The sequence below is a fragment of the Anser anser genome (assembly GCF_964211835.1).
Source record: "Anser anser genome assembly, chromosome: 12".
Taxonomy (NCBI): domain Eukaryota; kingdom Metazoa; phylum Chordata; class Aves; order Anseriformes; family Anatidae; genus Anser; species Anser anser.
The window spans coordinates 21,148,545-21,175,802 of NC_139733.1; the positions used below are offsets into that span (position 1 = coordinate 21,148,545).

General features: G+C 38.2%; 2 long non-coding RNA genes across 7 annotated transcripts in view; one reads left to right on the forward strand and one right to left on the reverse strand.

Moving 5' to 3' along the window:
• Positions 1-27,258, reverse strand: part of LOC310880019 — a 42,481-nt gene that overhangs the window by 10,703 nt on the left and 4,520 nt on the right. For 5 of the 6 annotated variants that reach the window (XR_014571327.1, XR_014571328.1, XR_014571329.1 and 2 more), the window contains exons 2-3: positions 9,865-10,091; positions 3,453-3,985 (exon numbers count right to left, since the gene is read on the reverse strand). This is a non-coding gene — a long non-coding RNA (uncharacterized lncRNA). The remainder of the gene's footprint in view (positions 1-3,452; positions 3,986-9,864; positions 10,092-27,258) is intronic. The other variant, XR_014571330.1, reaches the window with a different exon arrangement.
• On the forward strand, positions 50-8,941 carry LOC310880020. Its single transcript, XR_014571333.1, has 3 exons — positions 50-124; positions 7,444-7,588; positions 8,006-8,941. It is a non-coding gene; the product is annotated as an uncharacterized lncRNA (long non-coding RNA).

Sequence of the window (27,258 nt, forward strand, 5' to 3'; positions counted from 1 at the left end):
AGACAAGATCATTCTGAAATTTGAAGGAAAAAAAAAAACAAAAAAAACTGTACCTCTTCCAGCAGCTTGGAAAAGGCCCTTTCCTCTGCGAGCAAATATCTGCCAAGTGAGAGCACTGATCACGGTGAGCCAGAGCTACATAATGCAGCTAAGTCAAGTGAATTTGAACAGTTAACAGCTGGACTAATTAGAGAGCGCAGTATTATTGGTATAACTGATAACCAGGACTAAGCAAGGTTATTTTGCAAGTAATAGATTTGACTTTGCAAAGAACAGTGGATATTTGCAGAGCTAATGAAAACTGCGCTTCCCAAATTAAAGTGTGAGCAAGCAGGGAAAGGATTGGAGTGCGTCTAATTAAAAATGCATGCCGAGGCAGGAAGGCAGAATACAAGGGTAAACAGTGGCAGAGACCAGGCTTATTTGTGATGACTCGGGGTGCCCAGCCCCAGGGGTGCAGCAGCGCCCGTGAGGCCGCAGGATGCATCCTGCACCACGTCCTGTGCTGCTGCAGCATCCCCTGGCTGAGCAAAGAGCTCTGCAGACTCCAGGGCTGTCAGCCCCGAGTCTTTTCCTGAAACCAAACACATTACCGGTGTCTCCAAGAGGTTATTGTACAGCTTACAGAGCTAATACTTAAAGAGTTTGCTTTTTTTTGCATGCAAATAAGCTTTGATTTAAACTCATTAGCATTTCCCTCTCTCAGCTCTAGGTTGAGTTATTCTTAGACTCCTTTCTCTTAGAGGAATTATGACTTATTTATCTGACAAAACGACTACCATCTCCCATCTCATTTTCGTAATCTAACATAACCTTCACAATTCTCCGCAGCCTTGTTTGACAGCTACCTACAACAGGAAGCGTGCCAGGGGAGCCTGCCTTTGCTGGCCAGGACTTTGCCCCAGCCTTCCCGTGTGCTTTGGTCCTCTGGGTTCACGCAGCACGAGCCCAGCTCTGGCAGAAATGCCAAAGGGTTTGGCTGCTCCCAGCTGTGCACAGCTAGCTATGGCTGGGGTTGCTGCTCCCCTACCTTGGCGTTCAAAGTGTTATGCATTCCTTGAACCTCCCTGAGGCTCTCAGGATTATTATTTTGCTAGGAGAGGATCCCTCCTCATCTGTCCAACAGCATATTTACAGGCATCCCCAATGAGAATCGTATTCAGTGCATTTTTAGAAGGATATATAAGATAAGCCACAACATACGTTTTTGTTATAGACAAATTCCTAGTCTAGAAGGTGCACAGAATAAAGGTTTGCTGACCACTTGCTGATATTTTCCTATGAAAACAACTTCTGCGCAGTGATAGGAATTAGTAAGGCATTTGAAAAAGCAAGGCTATCCACTTTATGTCAGATAACGAATGACAGCAAAAATGTTCTCATTGTCTCAGCTTGTACAAACAAGAGATCATTGAAAATTGACACAATCTAAGTGGATAAAAAGGAATTTTCCATATATGCTGAATAATTAGTGAAATTAATTGCCATGAATATTACTGATGCCAGAGACGTAGCTGGATTCTAAAACCTGGTCATCAACAAGGTTAACAAAAGCATTCAGGATATATAATGATACAATTTTGTCTTTTTAGATTTCAGTAAAGAGACATGCATATATTTAGAGCATATTTAGCTAGAAAATTTGACAAGAGATGTGAAGCCTCATGCATCTGGGTTTAGAGCCACGTATTTAACAATTATGAATGAAGACGGAGTGGATACCATCCCAAACTGGCATATTGCAGACATCGACTTCCATCCAAAGCATATGGTGCCAGCTCCTTGTCAAAGAGAAAATATGGAAACAAAAGGCTACAAGTCTGAAGCAAATGACTTCCTATATCTAGACCAGGAAAAAGTTGGCGATATCCCCAGAGCAAACTCATGCACTGTAATACATGCCATTTGTCAGGTGTGGAAAGTACTAAATGAGCACATTACCTGTTTGCTGGGGGACTGACTGATAACACTAATGTTGCTGGACCGAAACGGCTGTAAAATCATTAAGTATATCTTGTTTTACTTAACCTAAACTCATTTAAATTGTAAGGCTTCTGGAGAGTGATAGTGAGACTACAATTCCCTGATGTGATACGGCAGTCTTGAATGCAAAACGAAGTCTTATCTTATTAAGCATATTTTTTATCATATCAGTTACTTACTTAACAGATTAGTAAATGTTGTTTTACTAAAATTATAAGTCAGCTCCTGATATGAAATTGGATTATGTCAGTTCGTTTTCTCTATCAGCTTTGCAATATTGCAAAAAAACAAGGATTTCATATTAACATAGAGAAATCGCTAAAATTTCTCTTGCAATTAGACTCAGCCTGCCTTTGCTATTGACACACAAATATTGGCTTGTGTCTTCCTAGAGAAAGCTTTGTTTCCAGTTTTAGATATATACAGAACCAAATTTATGTAAACTAAGTAAAACTAAAAAAAAATGAAGAACTTATAAACTCTGTAACTGAAGAGTTCAGAGTAAAGTACGTGTCTTTGAATATTTATCAGGGGCATTTAAAAATAATTTCAAGGACTGTCTTTCCAGCTAGCGGAATTGGAAATTTTCAGGTCTTTGGGAATGTTAATTCTTTTTCTTTTTTTTTTTTTTTTTTTTCGATTAAAGTCACCCAAATTTCACCAGGCTTTGACATTTGGTGACTTCAGCCCAGTTTCTCCTGCTTTCCCTTAAGCAGGAGAAGCCATGTGTCTGTGGGCCACTGGAAAGGTGACAGTAGTTCACGGAGTGAAAATAAGTGCTGAAGATTATGTACTCACCGAAGGTCAAGTTCAAAATAGTTTAAGTCCATCTCTATACAGCTGTCTTAAAGTTACTTTAAAGTTGCAACTGCTCCTCCTAGTGAGATGCTTGTCCATACCCTAATATGCAGGGATAAGGGTCACCCTTGCAAAGAGCTTTGACAGTATTTAGAGTTTGAACCAGTCCCATAAAATCAGGAGTGTTCCCCTTGCTCCCCACTGTAGCACAGCTCCTAAAAATCACCCCCTTTTTTTTGCCAGATAGATGTTAACACGTGTCCAATGTGATCAACTGAAATACATCTGTTCTGCATTATGCCTCTGCAATTATCAGTAGGAACATAATATTACTACTGCAAAATCACCGCAAATCAGTTATAGTATATCCAGGAATATTCAGTACTGTAAATTTATGTCGACAGAAGTCTCTGAAAGCTATAGTCATACTCTATAAAATTTAGATATCAGATCCAGGTTTTAGTTTTCACATAATTTACTCTTACCTATTAATGGTAGTATTTTGAATAATTAGTTATAATTGAGCCTGAAGGTCTCAATTTGCATTTAAGTAGCAAACTTTTACAAGCAGCACACACCAACAGTTTTAAATGTCACAGCAATGTTTAATCATGCAAGACAATGCATAAAAATGCTCAAAAACATTCCTAATTGGGAATGCAATTATTTACCTTATTGTCTAAACTGTGTTGCCATATATTTTGTCCAAGGAGTAAATAAGCAAAGCAATATCCTAAAGGCAACTCCTCTTATGCTGATGTAAACTGGGCTGGTCTTCACCCAGAAGAGCTACCACTGTCTTAATTACGTATGTTCTTTTAAAGACGTATCCTCAGGAAACAACAGGTGCCACATAATGGTTGAACCTGATGATCTTACAGGTCTTTTCCAACCTCAATGATTCCAAGCTTCTATACGTGCCCCTCTCTACCTGCTCTAACATGTGCCATCAGTGGAGGGAACCAGTCCTTGAACTGAGAAGCATAATTAAGTGAAATAGTCTTTATTTACTACATCTTTCAATTCTCCACTCTCTGCTCTGGCTTTACTCTTCCCTGGAGAGCTTCTTTTTACTGCTAACACTACCTTGTCTAGAAGGCTTTATAAATCACCTGCCGAAAAACCGAGGCATCACCTGTAGCTGTTCCCGGCCATTCCTCTTTTGCAGCAATACGGCACTTCATGATTGTATCTCAGATACAAACTAGAAAAGAGAAATCAAATAATTAATCACAAGAGTTTATAATCTCATCATATGGTTCATTTGGAAGCCAGAGTTAAAAATTAATAACAGTTCAAACCGAGAAGAAATATCTTATTTCTGATGTTGTCAATCTTCAGCGATATTAAGAACATAAGAACTGCTACAGCTGGTCAGACTAAGGATATATTTAGCACGCTTCTGCTCTGTGGCAGTGATGATTATGAAAGAATTTAATAACATGGCAGGTAATGAATAATCCTTTCTCCTCTTGGAAATCATCACTAGCAAATTTTATACATTTTGAACTGTCATAGAAAAAGCATCAAGACTATGACCCAGGAGACTTGAAGTTGATTCATGCTGCTAACACATTTTCCTCTACTCTCTCTGCACTTATTTCTGTGTCTCTATCTGTAGAAAGGTGATAACAACACTTCCTATACTCCACATGCTTTTTCTATTTCAAACCCTATCCTCAGGATACAGAAGGTGCATGTGAATGGAGAGCACTTCACTCAGTTGGTCCGAGGTCATAGCAGGATAGCAGTCTTATCACAACACGGTATAATAATAGCAACAATAATAATAATAGCTCTTTAAAAAGAGAAATTAAATAGCAGGGTATCGAGGGAACCTATTTTCCTTCCCCTTTTATCACCGCTCTGTTTCCCTTTGCTTGCTCCTTCCCACCCCTTTCCTCCCTGGCAGCCCTGCAGGAGATGAAATGGGTTTTCCCGCTGCAGATGCGAGCCTTCGCCGGCTGCGCCTGTCCCTGGGCAGCGCTCTTATCTCGAGGTGTTGGCAGGGATTGTAAGACAGAGCTGAGGAACCAGGTGAATTCCAGACTGCAGAAATTACGTGCCCACAGCACATCACATGGTTAATAAAATGGAAAAGTTGAAGCCTGGGTCCCATTAGTTTTCTCTTTTAAAGCACAGGCACCTTCAGTTTATGAATTAGTAAGCCTTTTTCATTTCACAGCCCATGGGGAATTGCTGCTTCCTGCGCTGTTCCTTGTCTTGCTGTGCTTTCTTGTAACTTTTATTTTAACCTCCTGTTTCTCTTCACTGCATTTGAAGAAAAGTTCTACAGAGGAAAATACTGTCTTCCTCACGCTCACTGCCAGCAGTTGGCTTTGGAACAGACAGAAACATCATTAAAAATTGGAATTATTTTCAGTTCCCACATTGCTCACTTATAATATTTAAACCTTGCTGCATACCCCCTGAGATGTGCAAACAGGAGCAGGAAAATGCAATGTTTTTGCTGATCTACATTTCTTTTTTGGTTGGTGTGTTTTTAAGCTTGCAGAGAGACCACATAAGGAGACTCTGGCAACATCTCTAGATTTGTGCCATTTATGCATTTTATGCCATTATTTAAATTTGGTATATGCAAGCATAACCAATATATTTTAAGACCTTTCAAAATGACCAGTAGTTGAAAAGGACCCTTTAGTCCAACTGGGACCCAATGCATCTCTTGTGTATAGACAGTATGTGTATCGGGAGTCCACTTGGACCAGAATGAGACTGAATGTCCTAAACTGAATAGCTAAACCACAGCTGTACCTGACGTTAGCCTGCATGCATTAAATGTATTGTAAATACAATCACTGGCTCCAAACCTGTCGTCCAACGTGTAGACAAATGTTGCCTAATATTAGAGGTTTTACTGAGCGTAGCAGTGCTAATTCTGTTCCATCGTGCACTTCCATTCCTGAGTAAGTGGCTGGATAAGTAATATCTCTAATCATTCTAGTAAGAGGCTCTATCAGTACTTTCAAAATGACTAATAGCATTTAACTCTCAGATTATATTTATAAATGGTTTCCACTTAATACATTGTATAGTTGACTTTAATAAGTACTTATTGCAGGCTTGTGTAGTACAAATACGTTGCTTAGGCTGTGATAAAATGGTACTCCCAGGAATACTTTCAACAATGAGTGGTTTGGCTAACGATAGAAAACATACATTTGTGAATGCTTTATTTACACAACTCTCTGATTTATGTTTCTTTTTGTTTCTGGAGTTGGGTAAAAGACTCCATTCAAAATAGGAAAACCCTGTGGGGAAAGTGTATTGAACCTTTCTTTTTTGGTCCATTATTGAAGTGCATTTTTGACTTTAAGTATTTTAGATACAAACCACATCCACAACTCTTTCCTAAGCAAACGAGGTTTAATCTCTCTGTACTGATCTCATTTGTGCTAAGAAACATCTCAGCTGCTAACGCAGGTAAGGTGTTTAACATGTTCTGTGTGTCAGATTCACTGCAGAGCACCAGATTCACCTCCCTTCTTGACATTTGTTTCTTATCTCTGACAATTAGTTGTGCTGAAATCACCTTGTTTGTTTTATTGTCATGGAGCAAAGACAGCTTTGTACTCAAAGCACTGTCTTCAATCTTGTTTGCTGCCTCTATATTGCAACATATTTTATTAACCCTTTGGTCATGCAAATCTTGTATGTTCAGACTTTCTGCTTTCAGACTTTTTTTGATGTAAAGGCATTTATTTAATTTTGTTTCCTCAGGATGAGCTCAGGGACAGTGGTGACAGCCCAGGCAAATATAATCTGAATAACGATTCATTTATTTATGGCTTATAAAGTTGAAGAATCTCTTGAGAATCCCTCAGAATTAGAGTCTATACAGATGGAAGACATTATCTTTGTTATTACTAAGGGCTAGGTTATTCAGTATTTCTTCAGATAATTGAAATTATTAAAGGGGGATTGAGATTACTAAGAAGAAACCCACCTAAAAATGGGAATAAAAATATAATGCTTTAATTAAGTTAGCAGTAACAGTTTTACTAACAAACCACAGTTGCTTTTCATACTGATTATATTTTTTCTCTGCCTGTCACACCTGCTTTTTGTGCTGAATTGTAACTGTTGCCCTACTTGCACAAGCTCTGCTGCAGTGACATGCATTGGGGATTTGGAGTGGTTCATTTTTAAAGAGTTATGTGAAAACCGTCTTTACATATTTTGATTCAAAAATACCCTTGCAAGGAAAAACAAAACATCATAATCTAGATAGATCAGTTATAATTGTTCTGAGTTCCCTGGTAGAAAATGACTAACTCCATCCATTAATAACTTCAGCAGAATAATTCCCAGACACCTCCCAGTTTCTGTATTATACAATATGTTATACTTATTATATAAATCTGTTAAGCTTTGAGCTGCCGTCTGGGTTTATTCTTCCCCAGATAGGATGCAGTTCCACATACATTCAAGATTTAAGCTTCTTCATTCTGTTCAGGCTAAAAGGTTTTATTTCTGAAGCAGCCATTATCTTGAGAGAATAGATCAGTCTTCAAGACCTTGCTCATTAACACCTGCCTATTAAAGTATATGTTATATAAGACATTTATGTAGTAGCACCATAGAGCTCAAACTGAATATTTGCTTTTTCTTTTAAAAGGCTTTTTTTTTTTTTTTTCCAAGTGAATTATGTGTTCCTCAGAGTGTTGTGGATTGAACTTCATACTGCTGGTCCCTATAATTAGCGCAGCCCCAGAGGACTCCTCTGAAGAATAACTTCATTTCTTAACACTTGAGAAGAATATAACGAGTCCAGCATTGACCCATGGTGAGGCTACATGACTTTTTGGATGCCTTTCTCTCTCTCTATGAATACATAGACATATATACATATATATTTACACCAGACCTGCTAGACCTTAAGGTCCTGATCCCAAATACCTTTACTTATCATATGGTAAAACTTTCCTAAAGGAGATGTGAAGGTTCAGCTCAGAAAGTTGTGCTAGCTTATGTATGGCAGCCACCAGGGGAGCAAATCCTACACTTGCTTCCAGCCTTTCAGCCCTGCAGATTCCAGCTCCATTGACTTTAAACAACATTACAATGCAATTTTATTAGTAGAGAAGCTAAAAAAAAATAATATAGTTAATATCTTCCTTTTTTCTTTTGTATAATAGTTACCTGAAAATGTTTTTTTTCTGTTTTTTTGTTGTTGTTGTTGTTTGTTTGTTTTCCTGATGAGATTTCAGAAAGATGAAATACCAGAAGGTGGAAAGACCAAAAGCGTTGGCTTGGTGACAGAAACTGCAAAAGAGAGGCTTCCTCCAAAGCAGAGGAAAGGTCAGAGGAGATGAGGGAGCATAATTCAGAGTGTGCCAAGGCAGTGCAGTGGCTGGTGGGGCAGGAGATGAGAGCCCCCAGCCTGATGGCCACCGTGCTCACAGGGGAGACCCTGAGGCCTTGTCTTGCCTGTGGAGAACAAGTCCCCCTGAAATCAGGAGAAATCTTTCTGCTGACTGAAAAATAATGCTTCAGATCAGGCCTGGTGTACAAAGGAGATATCCAAAAGAAAATAACCTTTAAAAAAAATTCATTGTAAAGTGATGCTAGATGAGAAGAGTTTAAAGATGACACCTGTGATCTTTCCTTTTATGGAGCTCTTCAGAAACCAAGATCCTTCATCTGTGTGAAAGTTTCATCCTGGGGAAGTTTCTAAGACAACCACCACACAGCAACAAAGCGGTTGCCACAGCTAAACATTTCCCTCTGACACTGCTTTGAAAACAATTAACCTAAATCTCTCAAAACTTGAGAATTAATTCAGAGTTGGTTCATTTCAATCACTGGAATGAAAGCAAAAGGGGGAAAAGTATATCGAGGCAGTGCCGGTAATAAATGAAAAAAACCTTTCTTCTGATTGCTTTGGAGCTGATAAACCTTTCTCGTACACAAGTGTCAAATGTCCCCAGAAACAGGGAACACAAGTACCACGACTGAATCGGATCCCTGGGAATGGAGATTCCACCTGGTTCATTGCATGAGGAACCATCCCCGGCAGCTGGATCACACCGCACGTTGCTCCCAGCACCACACGCTGAATTTCCTGCATTTCCATATGTGGACTGATCGCATTTCAGGTGGTAATTTTTCATATGTTTTGTCATCCCAGGTATTAATCTCTGCAGCAGAGAGAGGAATGGGACATTGCTGTGCACTGCCTGTGCCTTGCACATTGCTGACTGCACACCTGGGGGTGAAGGTGACACCTGAGGTTTTTGAAACGTGGTGTGGAAAAACAGTTAAATATCTAAGAAGTTAACGATTTCTGAAGGATTTCTAAAGGATTTCTAAGACTGAAATTTTGCTGTCAGGCTGAATTTGCCTTGCAGAAGGATAGAGAGATTTTAATTTATGGATAGGAAAAAGTGATTCTGGGAAAATAGTTCCTTTATACTTTTAGATAAATCAAAGGGAAAATTCTGGAGAGTTTTCTTTAAATGAAGCCAGGGAAGTTTCAAATTAGAAAACAGAAGAACATTAGAACTCCAAAACAAATTTCAAAATGAAAGGGAATTTTGGTGTCATTCACTTATTATAAAGTACATTGCAACACCAAGGAACAGGCTAGCAAGTATTTTGTGGGTTTGCTTCTCAGTTCAAAGCCAGTTTAAGAGTGGCCTATGGACAGACCTGCTTTGAAATCCCTGGGGACCACCTAATGGTTGAACGCTGCTTTTCACAGCCATTCCCTTTTCCACTCCCTGCCTCTGCGATGGGGCAGCTTGAAGAGCATGGCTCAGATCACTCATTGGGCTCCAACAAGAGAAATGCAACGTGCAAAATCCCTGATTTTATTTTTTTTTTTTTTTAAGACTTTGAACAACTAGCTGTGGAAATAAAACAAAACATGTCAAAGGCAGGCATTACTCGTTGAATAAGGCAAACACACAATGATTAATTTACTTTCTTGTTAAGTTGACAGCAGAGGTCAAGGAAGAAGACAACAGAAAATCCTATTTTCTCAGCTTGGTTTCAGATTGTTTGGGGAGGCCACTCTGAGCAGCACAAAGGTAATCACCCATCTGGGCAATGAAATGTTACCTCCAATTACTTGCAGCCTCTGGTCACTTTTTGTATAGGTTCTTCATTGTCATGTCAAGGAAACCATTATGCACATTTTCACCTTTGCAAATATTTCTCCTGAGACGCTGGATTTTACACATTTCTTTTTCCTGAATGTCTTCTCATTCCACTATAATTGCATTCCTCCCGACAGAAATTTTCTTTCAAGTGTTTTGCCTTCTTTCTCCTTTTCTTTACCACTATTACTGCAAAGTGAAAAAAAAAAAATAGAAGTGGGAAAAATGCCAGAGCTGCCATTTATTTTAAATGGCTTCTCTAATCCATTTTTTTTTCCTTTGCCTTTACATTCAGTATAACCTTGTTGTTTAAATACTGTATCCTTTGTAAAGCTCATCCCTACAACACTCTTACAATAACAATTAATGTGAAGTACTAGCTGTCTCAGCGGTTCTTAAGTCTGCTCTTCAGCCTTAATCTTCCATCCCTTTCTTCAACTCTACCTGTTCTCCACACTCCATAAAACCTAAAGACTAGAAATAGCACTAAGTCACACATACATTTTTACATTAAAAATATGAATGTAATATAGGTATTGGATCATATCATCATGATTTTCATACAGGGGAATGAATTCAACAACATGTTGTAAAAGCACAAGAAAAATCAAAATCTCCATAAACTTTACATCTTTTATGTATGCATAAAAAGAAGATGGGTGCTGCTGATTTGATTTTCATTGTCTAACTGGGTTTTATTCAAAGAGGAATGGTTTTATTTAGACAATAAGAAAATACGCTTTTACGTGTGCATGATTTGGTATTGCAATTGTCAATGTGAAATACCAGGAAAAAATATTTATTTCATCATAATGAGCTATGGAACTGGGTAGATTATTTTTGTCACTTCTGCAGTGCAGTGGTAAGGTCTATTTGTAGAGAATCAGAACACTTCTTTGATGTGGGTGATTTTAAATAACTTAATTGCAAGGCAGATGGTAAGAAACAAACAACAAAAAAACCCTCATGAAACAAAACAAAAAAACCCTGTATAAAGGTGGAAAATTGCTTGAGGAATGCTGTGGTCTCACAGGGAGAAATCTTTCTATTTGTAGCTGGTAACTGCAGACTCCAAGTCTGTGATTAGCCTTTAATGTAGAAGAGGTAATACGATGTAGCTGATGAAAACATGTCAACACAGCATGAGGAAAAGAACAAGAAGGCAACTTTTTCCTCAAATGAAAAGTTTCAGATCTTCAAACACACTCTGTTTTGAGAAGCAACAATTGGAAAGAAAAAAAAAAAAAGCACAACCCACCAGCTTTAGTATTCACACTAAAACCTCTAAATTATTTTTTTTATCAAATTTCCTCAGGCTTGTTAACATTATGGGTTGCATCAAATCTAGTTTTTCACTGGGTTCCCAATTTTACACGCAGTGTGATAACATGGGTGAATCTGGTCACTGGACCAAACACAACTAAAAGGTTTGCTCGTCTTGAAGAAATTGGTGATGCTGTCAGCACATCCTTCCAGGTGGAGCACGGCCACAGAGGTGGAATATGTGGTAGTCTTACAGGGAACTTGGCTGCTGGAGAGGTCTCCTGAAACATATGAAAGCTGTCACAGGGCCTCAACTCCAGTTGTGCTTCCTGTTTTAACCAAGTTGGTGATAATTATATTATGTACATACATAGAATGCTTCAAGACAGAAGAAACTCAGCTATGCCAGGAAAACAATGTCATCCACTGCCTACCTACACAAGACCCATCTCTCCTCAACATGCCAAAGCTAGAATTAAAATGCTAGTTGTAATAACTCCTATCCATAGAAAATATAAATGTTTTGAGGGGAAAAAAATGAAGAAAAAAAAACAGGTTGTGATCCATTGCAACGAAGAACCACAAACCTGAGGGACTTCATGTCAGCCTGGGCAGGACATTAGGGGCATGTTACCCAGAACGCATACAATTGACTGAATATGTAATCAGTAGAAAAAACAAGGTAGCATATTTTGTTGACAGATCATGACAATAAGCACTCCAAGAAAAGTAATTTTCTGTGTAATGACCGTAAGAGTGGAGAAAATCTGAACAGAAAATGTAAATTCAAATGTACGCTCACAAATCTTTCCAGTGACTCCAAAGTTATTATGCTATTAACTGGGCAGTGGGGAAGCCAGATATCCTGTTTTTGAGGAATCACAACTATAAGTTTAAGGATTTTTGCTATGAGTATTGTTTTCCCTCAGATTCTTTAAGCCCATCTCTGCATGTGCTGCAGCCTGGGAAAGCCTGAGGGGGACCCCAAGCCCTGTACCAGAGGAGGAAAACAAAAGATGTTTGTGCATTAGGCAGTTCTGCTGCATGACCTTTGTCAAGTCAGTTGTGTTCTCCATGCCTCAGCTCTCCTGTGACACTGGGATATTGCTACCACCTCCCATGCCCCATATTTCCCATCTTCTGGGGGGTTCAGCTCATGGTAGCGAGAGGCATCCTTTGCTAGTAAACAGACACGGTAGGACAAACTCTCACTGATGCACTCATGCCCAAGCAATTTTTGACTTCTGAGGATGGTTAAATTTAAGTAAATGGGAAAAAAATGATTGCTGGGATTAAAACATCCTCTCTCAGAATTATGGATATGGGCACTTTTCTGGATTTTGTTATAATGTATCATGAAGGTCTTCAAAAAATTCCTGGCCACTAATTTCCTGCTTTATTCAGATGTAGGTGGTGTCATGGCATTGTGTGAGCACTGGGACTCGTGTTGCTCTGTGAGAAAAGGATAATAAATTTTCCACTTTATGAGGGAGGAAGAAAAGTATACACATACTTTTACACTCCCAAGTGTAAAACCTGGACTTAAATGTGGAAGTGCTTACAGATCCCTGAATAGAAATATTAAAGAAGCGTTACAATTATTATATGGGAGATTATGACCAATGGCAGTGAAATTCGTAACAGCTCTCTGTGGGGTTTTCCCTCTAAATTTCACAACTGCCAGATCCTAATCTCTGGTACGTGTCGTGCATTGTTTGTTACATGGAAAATGCTGCTGCAATCCTGCCTGCATACACATTAGCAACTTTTTTTTTCCTTCTTCTAAGATTCTCTGAGATATATTGCCCTTCTGAGATTAAAATCTAGCCCTAAATCTTCAAAGCAATTACATAGACAAAAAGCAGCAATCTCTTCCTGCCATACAACTTCCAAAGAGTAGAAATCACCAGATCAGAAAACGATGGTAGATTATCAGCCCAGAGAAAAGGCATGATATCCCGCAGGAGTGATCAATACATGAACAAATATGCCTACCTTGATCTTGGTCCTCTATAAAGCTGTAGGAGTTTGTTTCAGATTTTAATGGAAAGACAATTGGACAATATAGATTTTTTCCCCCCCCAGGAAAAGGTGCATTTAAAGAGCTAAAGCAAAACAAAGGAAGAATGAAAGCAGAAGGAAATCTGCGCTTGCAGTCTGTTTTTGTTTTCTTCCTTTGTATGAAACAAAATGCTACTGATTTTTTGGTCTCTTTGAACGCTTTTTTTTTGGAAGGTTTATTTGAAAAGAAATGAGCAAGCAGAAAGAACGAAGCAGCTTTTGAGGTCCTTGAGAATTGGATTTTTGGAATGTATTGTACCTGTTTATATTCTGATTACTGGGAATAATATAAAAAGGAATCAAACATTTTTACAAAGAAAAGAATATAATGAATCAATCCCAAGTCACATTATTCTGGCTTTGTTCCCACATGCACTTAAACTACTAATGACATCTACAATCACTACATTGGTATATTGGTATTTATTACTTATTTTAAAAGACAGAAGACAAGATCTTTAAAATCATTGGCAACATCATGATTGTACAATTCCACAATAGTCAATATGTGAGGGTGTTGCCTTTTTTTTTTTTTTCTTTTCCCTCCTTAACCACCACACGAAGAGAATTTCAACTTAGGTATACAGATGGAGAAACTGAGAAACTTTGCCTTCAATGTCGACAGAACCGGGATTTCACTGAAAGGAATCAATGAACTCTTAATTTTCTAGGGCAGGCATTCAATTATGACAGTAGAAATTATATTCTCAAGACTAATTCGTGCATAAATTGTTTGATAAATTTGAATATTCTTCAGTTACCATTGTACAAAGTAAATGATGGATAAACTATGCTCTGGATAATGCATTGTATGTAATCTAATAGAAAATGGGCTATATCTTCCAACATTGAAATATTTTTTGTTACTACTGCCACGAACAGCAACCAGAAACGTAGTACCTATGAGAATATGGTTCAAATTCCTTGTAACCTGAGTAAAATTCAATCTTTGCTATATTACAGAAGAAACTGAAAGAATGCTTTGGAACACTTTACAAAAGATTACAGAAGACAAGCTGGTCAAAAAAGGATTGAAATGGAAGAATTTTAAATTCTTATCATGATCCACACTTCCTTTATGCTATTAAAAGTAAATCCACTGAGGTTAGCAAAAAATGTTGTATATGAAGTTTGCTTGATTTTAAGCAGAAATAATTAAATACTGCTGTAGTTCTCTCAAGATATAAATCCTTCTAAAGATCAAACATCTCCTTTAAGATATAGAGGGGATTGAATGCTACTGCAGAATTTTTCAGTAACTACATTCAGAGCCATGAATTATTTATTTAGAAAAAGACCCGTAGCAGAAGTGAAATTAAAACAAACAACAACAAAACCCACCAACCACAAACATAGGTGGCACTTACAATTTCAGGTAAAGAAGAAAGCATCCCTTAGTGCGTACCATAGCACTTAGTGGTAAGTGACAAAGTTATATGATACTACAACATTAGAAAGAGAAATTTAGATTTGCATTTGGATAAAAGAATTGAAATGGATTTTCATCTACCAGGGTCCTCAAAAATCAGCACTGTGCACCATTTACACTAACAAGATGATTATTCCACATTAGAATAGACGTTTTGATGTGCATATACATTATTTAACATTATTGAGAGGGAAATGATGCTTAGCTAGAGTAAAAACAAGATTACACCTAAATCATCTCTTGAATGTCTATAGGAATTTGTTTACTGGTAACCTCTTATAACTTTTACTCTGTATTGTGTTCAATATTCATCAAGTATTTTAAGTAGCTCCTAATCTTCATGTAGAAGGAAATAATCACTGGGCACACAGCAGACATATGAAATACATACTGTGACTGTAGCTCTACAAAAAACATTATGGGAAAGCATTCAACAGGCAGCTGAAGGTTGATGGTTCATTGTCTGGTTACACTTTGCCCATGTTACTTTGAAAAAAAGCTTCCTAAAGACCTCAACCCAGAGTCTTTCCATAGGCAATATGGCCACTGACTTTGTAAGTGGTCTTTTCCAGGGCAGTGGGACTGGTTAGGGACATTGTAGTTTAAAGCACACTTCAGGTTCGACTGGAAAAAAACAACCCCAAGGTCAAGAAACAAGCCATTTTCCTGAAGATTCAGATTCATGCTTTTCTTCTCCCACAGATTTCTTCTACAAGCACCAGATCCCTATTTCTTAGGATGTTGTGAAGATAAATACATTTACAAGGTGTTTTGATATGCTCATGTATAAAGACTGTGAAATCTTCTCAGTAATTTTATTGGAATTAAAATGGGTGCTTAATTTCCTGTCCTAAGATTTATATTTTCTTGCAGTTCTTTTTAAGGTTTCCAGAGGGAAAAAGAATTGAAGCTTATAAACCAAAAAGAAAGTGTCTTTAATCCTTTGATTAAACTTTGGTTATAATGGTGAGGACTAACACCTGAAAGGAAGGGTTTATTACTGAAATATCATTAGATACTATAACTGAGATACTTAGTGTGTGCTATAAATTTCTCTTAACTGCTACTGCTACTTAAATGTAATCCACATCTAAATCTCACATCTAATCAGCCAACTAATCAATTTATTAATCAGCATTTCACAAGTGGTCTTGACCTCTCTAAGACCACAGCATTTTCAACAATCCTGAAAGGCAATGATCTGAGATTTGGAAAATGTAGGCAGTATAGGAGAGTTATAATTTTCCTTCGCTATTTTGACCTTGATAACTCCTGATTTGTCAGTAACATAAGTTGGGTCAAATCCTGACAATCCAGGGACCCTCTGTCAGTCTTGTTTCATACTCAGAAGTCGCTGGTGTGCAAACGCACAGCTGGCAGCTCTTCATCGGTGGACAGACCCTAAAGCCAGCAGACGTGGTCTGCACTGAGGTTTTCCATCATGGCTGATGACCACCTCTGTTCAACCAACACCTCTCTGGAGTACTCATAGCAGAGGAGAGCAAGCACTGCCGGGTTGCTGATGCATTTGATGTCCTACAGCCAAAGCCATAGACAGATGGGCCTAAAGCAAAGTACTGCAAGAGTGGTCTATTTTATTCTGGGGCTAGGTCAGCTTCAGACAACCTGAGCCTGGGAGCTCATGAAAGGGGAAGAGCCATCCTTGTCAAGTCCTGTGAGAGACATAACTCAGCTGGCTGGAAATCAAGCCAAATGGATTTGATTTCAAACACCACGCTTTTCACGCCAGTGTCAATAGACACATTTGGAGGCTTTTTTTTCCCTGTGGGATTGAGAATGATAAAACCTATTCATGGCGAGCACTTCTTGAACAATGTGATTCCATATGTAAACGTCCTCTTTGTTTAGCTGCAGCTGCAGCTCTGTCACACACTGTACTCACAAAAGACCGTATTGCGCATCCTTAATGAGATGCTTTACCATCTTTCAGTCCTGCACTGTGCTAATTGCTGACCTGGACACAGGTCTGATATTTAAACAGACTTGCTCCTCAGAAACCAGTAAAGGATAATGAGTCCAATTCCATGAACACAATAATAACACCGACACATTTCCTTCCTCCTTCTGTTATTTCATATTCTAGGTTGTGGTGAATAGCCCAACAACTTCTACACCAGCATTATGAGCTCTCACAAACAGCTAATTGTTCTCTAGCTCATCATTACTATCAATCTGGGTTTTAAACTTTGTCCATTCTCCCCCCAGCACTAAATAGCAGCATTACTATTTCTGTCTTTAGCAGTGTTGAGAATAACAGATTGAATGCCACTTCCAGTTATTTGGTTCTAATTTTCTATTAGTGTCGGCAGAAGTCGGGTCTGAGCAGCCAAGAGATGAACAGCTTCCAGTGACTGAAAGGGTGCGCTGCTTGGCGCCCATGTGTGAAAATTCTGTGGTATCCATCACAGCAACAGAGGACACTCATCAATATTGCTGGCTGAAGACTCCAGGCTTATGGGACTCCCTTTGTTGTGACAGTAATGACCTCCACGGTACTGACCTTTTCCAGGACAAGGTTTCAACCGCAGATCCAAATTACAGACATTTATTACTAGAAATAAAAGAGTAAATTCAGTCCTGGCAGTAACAACAAGCGTTTCTCTTGTATGCCCACGTGGCTCTGTAAGGGGATGTGGCCTACCCTGCCCAGGGCCTACCAGGGGTGTTGCTGGAGCAAGGCGGGACACAGGAGGCCGCCCGAGGAGCTGCTGGGCAAGGCCTCGCATGTTACCACCAGGACAGCACTGGAGAATTATGACCTCCAAGTGCTTTTCTTTTGAAATCTTTGCTTCTCCTTCTGTGTGTACAACTACTGCTACTATTAATAACATCTCTGCCCTTCCCAAACCATGCTTGAAACCATGCAGCTAATCACTTTGCCTGAAGACCGGTTTGCTAGTGAAAGGCCTCAGTAACCACGCTCTCTTTCCTGAGATAGTTTTACTTCTACACTTCCTAATTTCATTCTTCAGCAGACATCAGAAAGTACAAATAAAGATCAAGAGTTTAAGTAAGGAAATTTACCCAATGATAGCCTGAGTGATCATTTTCCCCTGAGTTCAATTATAGGAGTCTGATGTGTTCTTAATGAGGGATTTTTGTACACAGGCTGCACAGTGCACTCTCTTGTTTTACCTTTTTCTGGTACCTTTAGACATCTCCTGTTGCTTCAACAAGGACAGTATTAGTAAATTAATTATTAGAAGAATATACATAGCCTCAAGGATTATGTACAAGCTATTAACAGCAATATGTAGTGGATAATATATGCTGTTTACTAGCTGAAACAGCAATCAGGCTGATTTAGGTTATCAGCCCTCTCACAGCACAAGGAAAAATTAAAATGAGCTACGGGGAAGTTAATTTGAGATGTTTGCTTTTTCAATACAGTTTATACACCAAGATGAGAAAAAATGGTGCAACAATTGCCATAAGCAAGTTGAAACAAATAGCATTAAGGAGATGGGAACAACTAAATGTGATATGTTGATCTTTATGGGGAAAGTGATCTTGTTAAATCATTCTCGTGTTTTCTTGTGGAGAGAGACTGAGGAACTGAGAGGTTTTGTCAAGGATTAGTTGCATTGGTATAAGCCAAATCAAGATAGTTGGGTTAAAGAGTGGGTGATACTCTTTTTGTGACTTCACATTGGAGTTGCAATATTTTTTATATACCAGGTACAGAGCTGACTCTTCCAAAATGTAAAATTTTATGAAATCATGTAAAAATCTGGGGGGGGGGAAAAAAAAAATATATATATATATATTTAGAATAGCACTGACGTAGGTTGAAGACATACTGTTAAAGGATGTGAATCTCTGTATTTTAGTACTCAACATAGAAACCAAAAGGAGATATCTAGAATAAAGACCTGGAATATAAAATGGCCTATAAAAGGGACGAATGCCTATCATCTCCTTGCACATGCTCTGCCTAGCAGTTGCATGTGCACCTGTTATGGAAAAAGCATCACAATCTGAGTGAACGTTTCACCTAATTGTTTTATTCTAAGCAGTCCTGTATCAGGTAAAACTACACAGCTGCCCACAAGACAAGCTCTTACTTCATGCAGGTAACACAGCTAGGCTATAACCTTTTTGACATTTAAGAGGGTTGATCACTGGCAGTAAATGCTTAACAAGCAGAGATTTGATTGTGTGGCATGAAGCCTGCATAATTTATTTTTAATAGTCTGATAAAATCCATTGCACAGTGGAAAGATGCAGAAAGATTTGGATGGTGGAGAGGACTATCCATACAAGGATTTACACAAATGGCTGTGTGTTGTGATGTGCTTTAAACTGCTAAGAACCACTTGAATAAAAGCATATTTTGAGAATGGGAATGGGCTAAATATTCTTATTGTAAGGAATCCATGAAAATCAGACGATTCAATCCCTTTTAAAAAATATAATAGTCTGACCCAAGTAAAGCAAAACTGTCTTATTGTACAGTTTTTTGTAATGTTTGCTGTTTGTATCCGCCCTGCTGAATCTGTAAACATCTCTAAGCAGTAGAACAAACACATTGCTGGTTGACATCCATTGCAAACTTCCTGTAGATTTTCCCTACCATTTTGATACGGCCATAAATGAAAAAAATAAAAAAAAAATCACCTTCCTGAGCTGAGACTAGCCTTTCACTAAGCTGCCATCTTTGCAAGTTTTATCCTTGTAGGCTTATATGCACCCCTGAAATATATTAGGGGTTTAAAATGGAAAGCCAGACTGAGCCTTGATTACAATACCTCTTATTACAATTCTACAAGCAACAGCAATGAGAAATTATTATGTGTGATACAAAAACTAACCTGCACAATTTCATTCTAATCATAACCGATGGTCTGTTTTAAGAGAGTAGTTTTAATTAAGCTGATCTTTGAGGGGGAAGTTGATGGGATTACATAAAGATCTCTCTTTTTCCCCATAATGAAGGTTGGTATAACTTTACAAAATTCAATTATTTCTATCCGATGCTGCATAAGAAATATTTGGGAAGTGACTGAAACAATTCTTAAAGCAAATTATACTGCTGTCAGAAAACAAGAAATCAGCGTGTCAAAACACAAGGGTATTTCTATACAAAGCATCTAGCAAGTGACTTTATACAGACAATCGTTGTCTGAATATGATATTCCTCTTATTAATTTTATCTACAAATAGGAAGAGGAATGTTTCGCGCTTGCCATTTGAAATTAAAAGAAAAAAATAATCAAAATGAAAAATGTTTTCAAATGTTATATAAGGAAGGATGCAGAAAAAAATGCTTTAATTCATCTATGCTTAATCAGCACTGTAAAAACATATGTACAGATTTACCGCTTTTGAGATCTCCAAATAACTACATTTTCTGCAGTAAAAGCAGACCTATAAAGTCCATCCACTATTCTTTCATGTATGTTTTTAATAAGAGGATTTTATATACTAGCTACCTAAAGGAAGACCTAATATAACAGCAGGTGTTATACCAAGGACTCCCTACTGTTTCTATTTCAAATTAGATCAATTGGTGATAAAGTTAGAGGTGCTCAAACATTGGTCTGATGAATCCTGTGGAAACTAGCTGGATGGATAAACATATAGAGCTGGAGAAACGTACAGAACCAGTTTAATTATTTCTGTACACTGATCTAATATAACTGACATCAATGCCAAGCTTAAAATGAAAGAAGCAGAATAATAAGTACTGCAAGGATAGTGGTACTTGAAGGGTTTTTGGTATATTTTTGTAACAGCAAACACAGTTCAATCTAATCTGGCTGTAGTTTATATAAACACTATACATGTCTTCTTAAAAAGAAGTCTGTTTTCTCCTCTTAGATGAAAATGGATATATGTTAAAGCTTAGGGCCTGCATTTTCTTCAAGTGCTGAAATGTGCTGAAAAGGGAGACTAAAGTCTTTAAAGGATCCAAAGATGACACAGAAAAAGTGAATACATTTTATGTTTTTAATCTACTTTTATCTACTCTTGTCTCTGCAGGAATTGGGATTATTTTGTACCATATACAGGTTTTAATTTCCAAGTATTATAGCTGATATTAAAGTACTAAGTCATTTACCTGGTCAAGCGAACATGCGTTATTGTCCCTGTTTGATTCATTTTTAGCATTCTCCAACCTGTGTCTCCCTAATCAACAATTATCTGCTTCCTTGCACTTGTGCTCCAGATGGAGAGAAGGTAAGCAGATGCTTGGGTGAATGTCTTACTGGTGACGGATCCTTCCTTGCTGCAATTCATGCATATCATTACAGATCATTTTCACTTCTTGGGCAAATGTTAACCTCTAAATTATGAAGAATTGAAAACTCATTATCTTCCTTCAGATTGCTTATGCAAATTATTATTATTATTTTAATATATAGTCATCCAAATACAGAAATACGTAGGAAGCCAGAGTCTGGATACGTCTGGCCAACTGAATTGGGTTCATCACCAAGTAGGACATCTTTGTTGGCATAGCAGACACCTATGAGGCAGTTTTCTAAAAAGGTTCAACTGCCAGAACTTGCAAGGGACATGCAAAGGTGGGTAGCAGTCACCAAGTCACAACACGGCAGGCAATGTGTTTCCAGGCTGGCAACGTTTGAAAGCTTTCCCTGAACCTGGCTCCAGACAGGGCTGTTACAGACACACACAGTTGCACCCAAACCATCTTACCATCCATAACTACTTCCCACCCTGTTACACTCCAGATATTTGGCAAGTTAGAGGATGGCAAAAATAATAATTCCATGATAATACTGCCTATAAAAATAAGCGAAGATGCAAACACATCTATAAGTGGTTATTATGGGTATGAAGTTTTACTGCAGAACTTGAAGAAGAAACCCACTGGCCTTTAAGGGGTCATTAGTATTTAGATATTCAGATGTAAATATAGGTGCCAAGCTTTAAAGTAATTCGCTGTTTCCACTAGCTTTAATATTTGCATTTGTGAGTTCAGTTTTCTTGCACTAGGCAAAAGTTACCCCCCCCCAACACATTTATATAATTAAAAATGAAGAAGAAATAATGGATTTTCAAGTTATTTAAAGGTAACTGCCCCTTATGCAGCAACATTTTGTTTTTCTCAGGGGATGTGAAAGTCTAAGAATTATAAAATCATAGAATGGCTCAGGTTGGAAGGGACCTTACAGTTCCAACCCCCCTGCCTTGTAGACTTGATCTGAGGCCACATGAAGTCAGCAGAAAATCTCAAAGAGTTCTCAGCTTCACCACACTTTTTTTTTTTTTTGCATTTGTTAATTTTAATGTAGAGAGGTGGCCAATTAGTGTTTTGATGCAGAATGCACAGCTAGGGGTCTCGGGTTAGCTAGACAGGGCTGACTATTGCACACTAATGAAGTTACAGAAGTATTATGTACTATAATGGCAATTTTAACAAAAAAGCCAAGAAATTAAAGGCTGAATTATGTCAGGAACAGCTTCCTTCTCCCAGCTTCCCTTAGCCACCCAGAAAGGGAGGTTTGTTTTCATCTATGAATGTAAAATTGGTGCCAAACTGGAGAAGACTGGGGAAGAATATCTGGCAAAAGCTGTGTAATAAATTTTGTAGCCTAACATAAGAAATAACTGTGTGGTCTGAGGTAGAAGTGGAATTGGATGCAGAATAACTGCTGAGGAAGGAATGGAGCAGAGCTTCCTAATCAATGCAAGTTGGCAGGAATCACCATTCTTCCCCCATTCTTCATTAATTCAAGAAGTAACTTTCAATATTAGAGCAAAAGCTCCTTAAAGACATGGTGATAATGACGTTTAATATAGGAAATGCAAAATATATGATGTAGAAATAGTAAGAAGATCTACTAGAAGGGCCCAAAGTGATTTTATAAGACTCCATTGAATAGCACGGACCGTTACCTACTGGCATTTGGTTTGGCAGAGATATAGGAAAAACTCTGCATTCACTGCAGAAATAAAGTAATTATGTCAGACTCACTGGGGAATTGTAGAAGCAAGAACAGATGAGGAAAGACAAATGCATTTAAAATAATCAGTATTGGCTAGTTTTATAGAAGCTGCAAAAACTTCCCATCTTGAAAGTGGTGGAAAACCTGGGTCACAAAGAGTGGTAGTGACACCAGGAGATAGTTTTCTGCTTGCACCAGGCTGTTAGTCCAAAGACTTGTCTGCAGAGGGAATAGGTAGCACCTGAAAGCACTTTTGCAAAACATGATCTCTGAACAATAAGCCAAGAATTAGACACCAGAAAGCCATGTTTGAAAGGAGTAACCAAGTGTGCAGCTACACTAAGATCTGTAAATTGAGAGTTTTTGTAAATTATTCTATTTTGGCCTGGTTTTCTGAGCTCGCTCTCACAGCTGAATGACTACTTCCAGCTGATACCCATCATGTGGCATCTAGCAGCCTATACTTACAGCCACTGATGTCTTTGTAGGCTTCTCCTCCATATAACACAGATGGTGGACATTGATCCACTGACCATTTAGCAGAATTGTGAGGAGCAGTAATGAAAGTTCATTGTAATTCCTGGACCCCATTCTTCTAGTTCTCTCTCCCTTAAAGGAAATCAATGTGAAAACTAACCCACTTATCTGATACTTCACATCCAAGAAGCCACAACCGCAAATTCAACTCTAAAAATCTGGAAACGCACAACTGGTGTTTTCTCAGACAGTTGTTTTCTAAACACAAACCAAAAGCAAAGCAAACACACAGAAGCCTAAAGAAAAAAAAAAAAGAAAAATAACCCCCAAAATGCTAGAATACGTGCTATGAATAAAAGGTCATATGAGACTTAGCCACAAATCCATTCTGAGGGCATTAAAAAGTATCACTAAGAATATTGCAACCGTCTTGAGAGCTAAGGCTGTTCATCAGTGGTTGCAGTTGGCTATGCTTTCAAAACAGAAACCCCACTTGATAACACTACTAGCTGTATCAAAAATGACTTTAATAAAAGCCTTCGTGTTTAGTTTTGCTTATACTTTTAGAATTTCCTTGTCCAATTATCTCCAATCAGGCCTGACAGTTCAGACCTGGGGTGAAAGAGCTCCCAGTTCCATTATAGATAAGCTCACAGGTATTGATTTGAGCATTTCCCACCCCCAGTCAGAACCAGATATCTGCAGAGGACAGAAAGTTTTCAAAACCCTTGCCATGTAGCAAAAGAGAAACAACATCAGAGAAAAATGCAGATCAAATGAAAGCATAGGAACCATTTAGGCTCTACTCAGAGCATTATTCATAGCTCCAGAGGTCACCTTTGCTGGAAGGATCATTAAGAAGCAGTGCATTCTGTGAGGATTAACACCCACTAAACCTTCACATTTATTCTGGAGACTGAGATCAATGTGGTACTTTAACACGAGGACTAACAGCATCGCTGAGTGGTTTCTTTCCCTCTCATTTTCCTCACAGTGAATTAGAGACAAGTCCAGGGGGCTGTTTTTTTCTGGGTTGCTACTGTGTGCACGTGTGTGTGCATATGTATGTACAGGCATCTGGGAACCGCCTTCTCCCCCTGCATTACCAAAGCATTACCAAGTGCAGAGCCCATGGAATGAGGTCGTCTACAGCCCTCCTCAGTCACTACCTCGCCAGCTGTAAAATGGGGGCCTAAACACAACAAATACAGGAGGCAGAGACTGCAGCTCCGACAGAGCAAAGAGTTTTCTAGAATACAAACATGGGCTGACGCAGTCTATTTTGATTCTTCAATAAGTCTGGTATGGAAAAGGCCAATAAGCTCAATATTTTTAATTGTGTTTCTTTACACTCAGCAGAAAGGCAGCTAAATGTACACCCTACTCAAAATGCTTACATTAAGCCTGCAGATCCCTTTTCTTTTATTCCCCCCAGCACCCCCAAAAAATAAAACTAAATTGACAAGGAGTACAGAAAAAATACCTATTCTATATCAAAGTATACTGCCTATAGATTACATATTTTTTTTCTGTATTAGCATACTTCTATCAGCAATGCCCTGGACTTATAATTACTGCTCTCTAGCCACTTGCAAAATTATTTTCTGGAGTGACTATCATCTCCCTCTTTAATATTAGTCTCTTGCCCTAAAATATTCTAAAATTTTTTGGTAGTTTTTGGTTTTGTTCAACTGTTCTACCAACAGCTGTCTCTCCGTTGGAGGGAATGAGCACAGCTCCAGGAACACAAGTTTTGAGGACCTCAGGTTATGATAGTCCAGGATATTGAGTGATTTCAAGGCCTCTGTATGCAAGATCAGGCTGCTAACCCATGTCTGTACCATGTACCGTTCAACCAGCCAGCTTGTCCAGCATCTCCGTTAACCTCACAGTGCACTTCAACTTTTACTAAAATGCAAATGAATTATTATAAATTTTTGCTCTGAGGTTTCCGTTGTCCAACTTTTCCACTGTCCATTTCAGAACAGATTTTCAGAAATATCACAGGACAAATGCCATATAACTGCTGAAATCTGAAGTGACATACCCTATTTCTGTATCAAAAACAAGCAAACAAAAACTGCAAAGGTGCATTCATCCAGCCCTTAGTCTGCAATTACTGCTCTTTGTTTTTATTTCAGAGTATGCCTAACAGGACTGAAGGAACATTAAGCCAATGATTTTAAAAGTAACTAACTCTCGGCAGTACACAAAAATGCTGTGAAGTTTTACAAAAACACGGTGAGCAGTAGCTTTAGGTAGGGGCTTTCTACAACACCACAAGGGATGCCTGTAGTAGAGCCATTAATTATATGCAGACCTTTTTAGTTAGCGACTCAGGCCCAGGAGTTTTGTCTCTGCAATGATTACCAGAGAAGCCCTGCAGAACTCACCCTCAATCTTGCTTGAGGAGTGCCTATGGATTCATAAAGATGATCAAAGATTTTGCAGCAACCAAAATCCAATGCACAGCACAAACGCCAAACAGCAATTTAGGTTGTTTAATAGATGAGTTTCAAAGCAGTAGATGGCACTGCCTGAATAAAGCACCTCATGGGATGCAATCACATTCCTTTGTTCAAGACAGTTTCATCTCGGTCCTTAAATTTTGCCTCTGTGATCGTAGGGACTAGCTCAAGGACAAGTTGCTGTTTGAGCACAGCAGAAAGAGTCTAGATCATATTAGTCCTTGATCTAATTCACTTTAAAATGTTGCTAAAGACATCTTGGATTTATCTACTCTGTCTAAAGGAGAGAGAGAAAAACTGACACAGCCACAAGAAGTCAGGAGTAAGCTGGAAAGCTCTATCTCCTTCTGAAGGCACAGTGACAGCTCTTACAAAAAAAAGCATGTATCATCTGAAGGTACCTCCAATTTTTACAGAGAAAATGGAGGAGAAAGTGTCTTCCAGGCCATTTCTCAGCAGAGTTTTTGCAAGAGACACCTTGGTCCAACTCCTGCTAATTCACTTCTGTCTTCCAGCCTATGCTCCAGATTCTATCTGCCGTCTGGTTTATAGACCAGATTCTATCTCTGTTATTTTTAGCCTAAAACAGCGTCCTGAAAGGTACACAAGGACTTTGTGCACTTCGTATTGAGCTCTGAAAACTTTGGGCTCATTACTAGCTAGTGTCAACTTCTGGGGTGACTGCAGCCCTACCTGAGACAGCTGGGATTGCTTGAGCCCCTCCCCAGGTTGGTTTGCAATACAGCAGCAATTGCCCTGCTCTGACACTATCAAAACCACAACAGAAGTAGCAAGAAGGTTTAATGGTTGAAAGGATTTGTCTAAGTGGCTTCTGGCTGCTGGAAACATGGTAATGTTATGTATGCTAAGTAGGGCCTTTTGATCTGTATTTAAAAATAAAAATAGTAAAAAAAAGAACAATAAAAAACTATTGGACAGGTTTTTTTTGTTGTTTTGTTTTTTAAACAGAATATGGCAAGTCTTCAAATTCTTCAAAACTATTTGGAAAAAACAGTCAATGTCAATGAAATTTTATTTTGGAAAAAAACTAGGCAAAAATGCAACATTTTGTTAACATTTAAATGTTCTATCTTGACCTTTAGGAACAGTCTGTTCTGATATTCACTTTTATCATCATTTTTTATCATTTCTAAAAGATATAGGTATATCTGTAATTGAGGATGCTATACTTCAGAAAATCTAAATCAGTACTTCACAAGTTCTAATAGCAAAAAAAAAAAAAGGTTCAGAAGTTCAAAGTTCAGACATATTTAAGTGTTAGTCTTTCCTGATTGAAAGTATTGGAACTTGAAATGAATAATCTACCTTTAGAAGGGTCATTTCTAATGTTTGTTTCCATAGCCAGTCAGAAATTGGAAAGATTTACAGCATTAGTTTCCCCAGCTACTGAGAAGTCCTGTTCCCAGTCTTATTAGACAGTCAGTGCGTAAGCAAAATGTGTTTTTTGTTTGTTTTTTTAATATGTATAGAAAACATTAGACCTTTAATAAACTTTTAAAATTAGCAAGAAAAAGCTTGGGTTAGTCAGTTTAAACCAACTTCTTGTCTATTTACTCTTGATGCAGCTTAGAAAATGCACTCCTATTATTTAAAATAAAAATTTAATGAGGAAATACCTAAAATTCCATTTCTAATTTTATTCCTAATTAAAAATAGGACTAATTATAATGTCTGTCTACTTTGGAAGGTGCTGCAAGGCTTAA